Here is a 9,557-nt window from a genome sequence, read left to right on the forward strand (position 1 = left end):
TTTTCCTGTCCTAAAACATTTCTGTTTAATGTAGGGTGACAAAGATTTTTCCTGTGTTTTCATTTAGAAGATTTTTAGCTCTTATGTTTAGATATGGAGTCCATTTGAATTAATTTTTGTGTATAGTGTAGGGTTGATTGAGGTTTGCAATTTTGGGCATATGAATATTCATATATTCCAGCACCATTTGATGAAAGACTATTTTCCCCCATTAAATTGCCTTGACTCTTTGTCTAAAATTAATTGACACTATATATATATTCTAATTCATTTGTATTTTAATATAAATTTCAGAAGCATTGTGTCAATTTCTACAAAAAATAAGCCTACTGGGATTTTGATTGAGATTGTATCAAATCTATAGATCAATTTGGAGAGAATTATCTCTATTTAGGTATTTTTTCCATTTGCAACAATATTTTGTAGTTTTTCAGTATAAAGATTCATATTTCATAATATTTATTTCTAAATATTTAATATTTTGGATGCTGTTGTAAATAGTATTATTTTATTTAAATTTGCAATTTTTGTTGCTGTGTATAGAAATACAAATATATTGGCCCAATATCTTGCAATTGTGCTAAACTTTATGTTCTGGTAGGTTTTTTGATCGTTTCCTTACAATTTTGCTTGTAGATCATCATGTCATCGGCAAATAAAGGCATTTTTCCTTTGCAATTTTGGTGCCTTTTTGTTTATTGTATTTTCCTTAATACACTGGCTAAGACCCCTAATACAATGTAGAATAGAATTGGTGAAAGCAGATGCCATTGCTTTGTTATTAACCTTTGAGAGAAATATTTAGTCTTTGATTGTTGACTATGATGTTATATCACTCCTCGGCCTTTTGGCTAAGATCAAGTGACTATGATGTTATGTGTAGATTTTTTTGTAGATGCCCTTTATCAGATTGAGGAAGTTCATCCATATTTCTAGATGGCTGAGAATTTTTATCATGAATAGATGTTGACTTTAGATGAATCATTTTTCTGCATCTATTTAGATGATCATATGGCTTTTATTTTTTAATCTGTCAACATGATGAATTACATTAATCTGTTTTCTAATGTTGAAGCAACATTCCATCCCTAGGCTAAACCCACTGGTCATGATGTGTTATCTTTTTTTCCGGACTCAGGTTGTTAATATTTTGTCAAGGATTTGGAGGTTTAGATTCACATTTTTCTAATGTTTTTATCTGGTTTTAATATCAGGGAAATGCTGACCTCATCAAATGAGTTGGAAAATGTTTCTTCCTCTTTTATTTTCTGGATGAGTTCATGTAGAATTGATATTGTATATTCTTTAAATATTTGGTGGAATTCCCTAGTAAAGTCATCTGTCCCTGGAGTTTTCTTTGTGGGAAGGATTTTAATTATGAATACAACCTTTTTAATAGATATAAGGCCATTCAAGTTTTCCTTTTCTTCTTGAATAAGTTTTAGTAAGGAATTTGTCTCTTTTGTCTAAGTTGTCAAATTTATTGTATTGACAAAAGAATGACCAGCTTATAGAAAAGTCTTATAAGAGTTTATTTGAGCCAAATTTTGAGACCATGCCCTGAAGCAAAATCTCAAAGGATTGAGAAAATGCTCCAGAGAATGGCAGTTTTGCAGCTTATTTTATACACTAGAATCAAAGAACCAAAGGAAGATGTGTAAGGAGGGTTATATGAAATCCATTGGTAGATTAAGCAGGTAGGAGAAAGCAAAGCGAGAAATCTCTAGGATTGGATAAAGAGCAAAACAGAGAGACACATACTTCTTTAACATTGGTGGGTACAGGATAATTAATAATTAACATTTACAGTACACAGAGATGGTATGTGGGCAATAAGATAACAATGAGGGGTTCTGTGGTCTTGTGCTCCAGTAGCAGCAGTTGTGCCTTCGAGAGGTCTGGAAAAAGAAAATTTACTCTGACATTTTAAAGGTGTGGTGTCCTAGATGCAAAAAGGCAATAGACAGGCTCATTTAAGGTAAAGACTGACCTTTGCCAGGAAACTACATGTCTACCCACCATGACCTTCTTTCAGTTAGGAATTTTTGTGTCCAGACTTTCCTGTATGGTTACTTTTGGTCTTCAAGTTTGTCAAGCTTGGCACATAGGCCCACCTGAACTTGTCAGGTTTAGTATGTGGCCCCTTTTTTTCTTCACAATTGCCAAAAATTGTTCATAATATTACCATATTCTTTTTAATATATAAGAGATCTGCAGTGATGGTCCCTCTTTTATTCATAGCAATGATGATTTGGGTCTTTGTTTTTTTTTTTTTCTTGATCAGTACACATAGAGATTTATAAATTTTATTGATTTTTCTAAAATACCAGCTTTTGGTTTCATCGATTTTGCTTACTGCATTACTGTTTCTTATTTCAGTGTTTTCTGCTCTTATCTTTATTATTTCCTTCTTTTTATTTACTTTGGTAATTTGCTCTTGCTTTTCTAGTTTCATAAAGTGGAAACTTAGATAACTGATTTTAGACCTTTTCATCTAATAGAAGCATTTAATGCTATCAGTTTCTGTATAAGCACTGCTGTATCTGCATCCTACAAAATTTTAAGGTTTATTATTATTTTAATTTAGATAACAATATTTTCTAATTCTTCCTATGATTTCTTCTTTGACCTGTGAGTTATTTAAAAGTGTGCTGTTTATTATCTAAATATTTGAGAATTTTCTTTGAGTCATTCTTTTGCTAATTTATAGTTGAAGTCCACTGTTGTCAGAGAACAGGCCTTCTATGTTGTTAATCTGTTTAAGTTTATTGAGATTAGTTTTATGGCCCAGAATATGGTTTTCCTTTACTATCTTTGTGAGAGGGTATGTTGTTTACTCTCTACCAGTTATTTATCTATAAACTAGGAATAATAATAACTTACCTCCAAGGGTGGATGTGAGAATTATAAAGGATAATGAATATTAAGTACTTGAAAAGATGTCTGGCATATAGTAAATGCTCTACAAATGTTAGCTATTATTATTCATATTTTTTCCTTCCTGGCCCTTCTATTTGAGGCATCTATCTGCTGCTTCTGAAGAATTTACTTGATGTTGCAGAGACCTCAGGATGCCAAGGCTGCATTTATTCGTTCATTAAAAAAAATTTATCGAGCACCCATAATGTGCCAGGTTCTGTTCCTGGCATTGGAGAATTATCAACTGTGAACATAATAGAGAAGAAGCTTGGATTCTAGTACACATGACTGACAATAATCATAAGAACAAATATGAGCGAAAACAATTCCCAAGTGCTTACTGCTGTGAAGAACAAGAAAATGGTGATGTGATAGAGAATGAATAGGCAGCAACTTTATACAGGTGTTCAAGAGAGGCCACTCTGAGGAGACGTCACTTGACTTGAGGCTTGAATGACAAGAAAATACCCTTTCTTGAGGTACTTTCTAGAAGAAGACTGTTTCAAGCTGTTTCAAGTGCAAAGGCCCTGAGGCAGAAATGAGCTTGGCTTGTCCAGGGATCGGGCAAAAGGTTAGCATGGCTGGAAAACAGAGAATAAGGAGAAGAGAGGAAAAGAATGAGGTCCCTGAGCTAGCCAGAGACAACACCACACAGGCTTGGTAGACCAAAACAAATATTTTGGTTATGTTTTAAGCCCTAGTGGATGCTTGAAGCATGGGAGTGACATCTGATTTATCTTTCAAATGGATCATTCTTACTATAGCATGGAAGATGAATTGGAGGGAAACAGAAGGGAAAGCAGAAAGGCCCTCAGCCCCACTGTGGACTACTGTGGAATAGGTAGGGGAGGCAGAGAAAATGGCTCTTTCCCAAACTCTTTTTAAATTCATTTATTCATTTAATAACTCTTTCTTGAGTGTCTGTTATGTGTCAGGAATGTGTTAGGCACTGGAAATACACTGATACATGATATTGTTATCATCCCTGCTACCACTGGCTTTCAATCAACTGTCCCTCTTGGTGTCCTGGACCTCAAGCAGTGTTGTCTATACACGTTGTCTTTCATGACCATTAATCTTACAGTGGTCTACCTGAACCACATGTGTTTTCATGTGGGCTCACCACTGGGGCAAGTAACCATGTAGGATTCTCTCCTGCCTAGGCACCTTTCCTGCAATAAGTGTGAGGATACAAAATAGATATGGAGGTGGGAAAGAGGCACCTGAACTTATCTGCCAGAAGCCTAGACCTCACTGAAGCTTGTACACATGTTTGTGAGCATCAAGTAATGGGTCTTAACCTCCAGGGGATCATTGAGAAACTTATGGGTCATACAAATGACCTTTGTTTCTGGTCTGCTTTCAATAAGGTCAGGCTTTTTTTTTTTAAGATAATTTTTTTTTTTTAAGGCTGTGAAACAAAATTGCCTAGTATGAAGAAGATTTTTTCAGATTCAATTCACAACCACTATCTCTTGAGTGTGAAATTCTGGGTGTAACCACATTTCTCAAATGGTGAAGGAAATAGGCAGCAGCTTTCTTCAAATGAAACCAAGCACCTAATAACTATCTTTCAAATCCGATAATCAAAGGTCTATGAATCAAACTCCGAAGAAAGTCTGCTGGGCGGGCTAAATTCCTTTACATGTTCTTTACAGAACAGAAATATCAGTTACACTTTTTAATGGAGAAAGGGAAGCTTCAAGTTGCAAGGAAGCAACAGGGAGTAAAACAATGATCTAGTAGGTTCTACATGTCAAGAACCTACTCATTTGGAATGAACAAAGATAGGGAAACTCTTGCAAAAGGACAGGTGAAAAATTAGTTTAAACCAGTTCCAGAATTTTTTTCATGTCAATGGGACCCTTACTTAAGAATATTATTCAGAGATCCAGTATGCAAAAGAATGAAAATAGATGTTTTAAAAGTGGGAGTTAAGTAGGGCTAAGCCTGTTGCCACCCACCCCACACTTTTCCATCCCTGGCAAGTCGTAGAGCCTCAGTCCTTCAAGGAACCCAGTTGGAGCCCTGTTGATTTAAACCATGATAGAGAAGAAAGATTGTATTAATAGCTTTCTCCCCCTAATTTAAATTTAGAGTATATCATATGCTAGGCACCTCACTAACAAAATAATTTACATACACAGTGTTACAATTGATCCCATAAAATGAGTCTCATTGCATTTGTTGTCAAGACAAGGAAACTGAGGTTCAGGGTGGCTAGATCATGTGCCCAACTTTGCACAGTTACTAAATGGCAACTCAGCGCCGACACCAAAGCTTCTGCTTTTAACCAATAAACTCTATTATCTCTCTTTTTGACAGATTTGTTCAATTCTCATAAAGAACAGAAGAATTTCAAGGGATGTTTACAGAAAGAAGAGAGGGAGGAGAAAAAGGAGGAAGAAAGAGTAATGTGGAGGAGGCAGAGGCAGAGGGAAGAGTAAGACTTAGGCTAGTGACAAAGAGGAAATTAGTGTAAAATAATAAAAACCCAAGGAACCAACTACTAAGAAAGGAAACTCCATGGAAAATCCAAAGAAAGATAATACCATAAGGAGAGAGAGAAAAAAGAGGTGGGGCTCAGATGTAAGGTATGGTCACTATTTACTAGTGACCAAAATGCCAAGATTTCAGTTAGGCCCCAACCCCCTGGTTCCTGTGATCTGATTACTTAGTCATTTAAAACTGGGAAAATCTTCACCAACAAACAGATGGGCACAGGAGACTAACCCATGACACAGGAATCTGTAGGTGAACCAACCAGCTGCAGCTGAGCAGTCTTTTGGGGCACCCAGCTCATGAGGCCATACAGTGACCAGTCTTGGATGGTAGCTTTCCATGGTGTCAAATGATCATTTTGCCCCCATTGACTGAAGTTTTAGCTAGGTTGCTGAAGTGACTGGGGTCCATGGGCCAACAGCGAACTTACCTAGAAGACAACCAAGAATCTGGCTGTGAGATGTATTGTTCTCCAAAAGAATAAAGCAGAGAAAAATAACCAGTGAGCATGCTCATGGCCTATTCATGGTGACAGGTCCCTGCCATTGGCTGGCTCACTTGTGGAGAATCAGTTGCCAATATAAATAGTATCAACACCATGCAGCACCCAGATCTTGGGTAGAGTTGGTGGCATAGCCCCTACTGCCATATTGGCTTGGATAAGTGGGTGACAGCTGTCATGGAAGCACCTGCCTGAGTGACAAGGAGCAGATCACTTCCTAATTCTCTGCCTCTGATCACCTCTCTGAAGCCCCCTGATCATATTTGCTCTTTACCTACTTCTTCAGGTAAGAGATGTGGAGACTCAAGGCAGGAGTGTTAAAAAGCAATGAAAGGACAGAAACTTTCAATGAAGACCTTCTGTATCCCAGGCAATTCACATGCCTTCTCTGGTCAGATTGTCCCCAAACTCTACCACAGGCAGTATCAGCCCCATTTTATAGGAGATATTCAAAGGTTTCTGAGATTCAGAGAGATCGTGCTGACTGTCCAATTCTTTTCCACTCCTTTTTGCATCTCCTTCTTTAGGTGCCCTGTACCTCTTTGGGACATCTAGTGATAAAACCTTTAGATACTTAGCCTTAACTAAAGGGCACCAGGATAGGTACCAAAAGCCTGGAGACCAGCCTTGGCAGGTCCACTTCGTGGGTCAATCAGATAACATGGCCATGTGAGGCAGTCAGGAAAAGAATAACATGGAGAGGAGGGCGGTTAAATGAACAGTGCATGTAAAGATGTTGCGATGCAAAGAAAACATACTACTGTACCAGTAAATAAGATAAAGCTAGAGCTTTTCAGTTTACAGCCTCCTGACTAGATCATCCCTTAGGTCCTTGGGTGCTTTAATGTTTAATTTTTTTTGTCTCTCATTAAAACTAGCACATCCTTTGTCTCTTCTCTTCAGGCTCTGCTTTCTGTTGGTAGGAGTGGGTGGTGGCATGAGCTAATCAGATAAGCTAACCTCTATTAATGGGTAAATTAGCTAATGGGCCACTCCTCCCATGACTTAATGCCACAATTGGGTCAAAATACATGCCTTCTGATCTTGACCTGAGGGACTGACAAATGGCGGGAATTACACACTTCTGTGCTCAGCATCTCTGTAACTACACCCTAGGGATAGCATCTAGCACAAGGCTGGACAGGAACTGGCACATAACCTAGCCTTGTTTCCCTCCAACTGAGGCATCAATAAGATGACCAGAGTCTAATGACTGGACTAAAACCTTTAGATTCTGTATTATGTGGTGGCCCCAAGAGGGGTGGGAGGTAGTGAGGGGTGGGACCACGACAATTTTAAAGTAATTTAATAATATTTCAGTTAATCACATTTTATTTTTTATTTTTTAATTTTTCTTAAAATTTTTTTTTTTTTTTTTTTGGCAGGCCCTTGGTTGACCTCACAGATTGCAAAATCCTTGTCAGCTTACAATCCCTTATTTTTTAATTTTTACACCTATAGCACCTGGTCTTCCTAGGTGGTCTCCCATCCAAGTGCTAACCAGGCCCGACCTTGCTTAGCTTCTGAGAGCAGATGGGATTGGGCTTGTTCAGGGTGGCATGGCTGTAGAAAAGTTAATCACATATGAAATTCCTAATAAACATACACTTTTTTCAAAATAACAAAAAAATACATTTGTGGTAAAAAACAAAGCAAAACAAAACAAAAAAACTAGAAAGGTGTAAAGAGCGGAAGTCTCTGTCCCCCTGAGTCCCAGTCCCTTTAACTACAGGAATTAACTACTGTTAATTTCTTATGTCTAAACGAAGGAAGACTACCTATAACTTGGATATTCTCTCCTTAGGGAAACAACAAACAAACAACAAACAAACAAACCCAATCTTCTTTCCCTTCTTCCATCCCCAGGGTTACAAACTACAACACCGTAATCTTGTTCTTATGAGTTTTTTCTTTCATACCCTTGGCCTTCTCTTGCTTCTTCTATAGAACCCCTGCCTTACTCTCAGCTTTTCCATTTTGGAAAGTGCCTTTTTTTTTTTCTGAAAAAACCTTTCATTAAGGGTTTATAATTGAGTATATAAAAGATTGTAATGGATATAAAATGTGGGATCTGGAAGGAATTTTCCATAATTGTGGAAGCTGAGGCTCCAGAAAAATAAATACATGTGCTATCCTGGGTTTGTACAATGTTTTACTGTTTACAAAAGGGCCTTCCTGTTTATTCCTATATTTGTCCCTCTTGTCAGCTCCCCCATATAGGGGTAGGCAGCATGATTTACGCTGTACAGATGGGGAAACCGAGGTTCCCAGAGATTGACTTCCCCAACAGCCAGCGTACTCATTGTCCTAGGGGCATGGGCATGGCAAGCCTTACCTCTCACTGACATTAATAACCTTATGGAGGGTAGGGAGGGTGGAGATGTAAGGTAATTCCTCAAATTGCAATACTTGGGAGGCAGGCTGTTTTGCATAAGTTGGCAGCCAGCCCTGGCTCAGGTACTCTGCTGACTTCACTTTCCAGGTTTAATTTGGTTCCTGCCTTGGGTTTCCCAGGCATGGAGATTGGCACCACCATTGCTTGAAGCAGAGGAGCAAGTGGAATGCCTGGCACTTTGCCAGGTTTAGCTAGATAATTAAAGCTTCCTGAGCCTCAATTTTGTCACCTCCAAAATGGACTTAATAACATCTACCTAAATTTTATAGAACTGTTGTCTAAATGAAAGGAAAAAATGTGTGTCAATGGGTTAGAGCTAAGGGAGGTATACTGTAAATGCCCAGTAAATATTCACTGTGATGGTGAGCACAGTGGATGGTGACTGTCTGGGTTCGTACCTCACCTCCAGCACTTTCTGCTCAGCTGTGGGCACGTTACTGTGATTCACTTTCTTTAGCGGTGAAATGGTAGGATGGGAGAATCTGTTTCTTTGAATTGCTATCGCATTGAGACGATCCATGTATTGTGCTTAACACAGTGTGTGGCATATCATAGGCACTCAAAGAATGTTATTCCTTTTGATTACTAAGGCACAGAGAAGGGGCATGTAACACAGGCTCAGCAAGACTGTGTCAGGGGGTTCTTCCTAGGTGCATTGTATCTGGGTTGTGTTTTGGCAGGTGTCAAGGAGAGAGCTTGGTGAAGAAGACGGGGAGGGTGTCACAAGCAGGCAGCATGGAGGTGCGAAATCACATGATGTGCTCTCAGAGCTCTGAAGGGTCTGGTGTGTCTGGACCCCAATGTCAAGGTAGGAAGTGGGACAAGTTGAGGTGCAGAGGAAGGTAGTGAGGACTTGCAGAGCCAAGAGCCCTGGAGGAGCTGGGCCTGCTGCTCCATCTCCTGGGGCTGCTTTTTGAAGGTGGATGAAATTGTCTTCACAGACAAGGAATTAGCTGATTTGAACAGTGCTTGGTTGATTGGCATTTGCAAACTTCTACCTGTTAACCAAAGGCCCAAAGCTCACACTCTGGCTGGCTTCTCTGGGAATAGCCCATTAATCAACTAATGGCTTCTACTTTGGTAGAGGAAATGCTAATAACTGGAGGCTAATCTTATGACTAGAAGAAAGGAAAGCTGCTGTAAGTTTTCACAGGGATGTAAAAACATGTTGACTGTAGAGCTTTATTACCCATTACCAGATGAGAACAGATTTGTTTATCAGATTCTCCTAGAATTTCT

At 38.7% G+C, this 9,557-nt stretch overlaps 1 pseudogene; it reads right to left on the minus strand.

The window, feature by feature from the left end:
- Window positions 1–7,375: 7,375 nt before the first annotated feature.
- Window positions 7,376–7,494, minus strand: LOC120616922 (uncharacterized; annotated as a pseudogene).
- Between the last annotated feature and the right edge of the window lie 2,063 nt (window positions 7,495–9,557).

The sequence above is a fragment of the Pteropus medius genome, unplaced genomic scaffold (assembly GCF_902729225.1).
Source record: "Pteropus medius unplaced genomic scaffold, Ma_sr-lr_union100, whole genome shotgun sequence".
In the NCBI taxonomy this organism is placed as follows: domain Eukaryota; kingdom Metazoa; phylum Chordata; class Mammalia; order Chiroptera; family Pteropodidae; genus Pteropus; species Pteropus medius.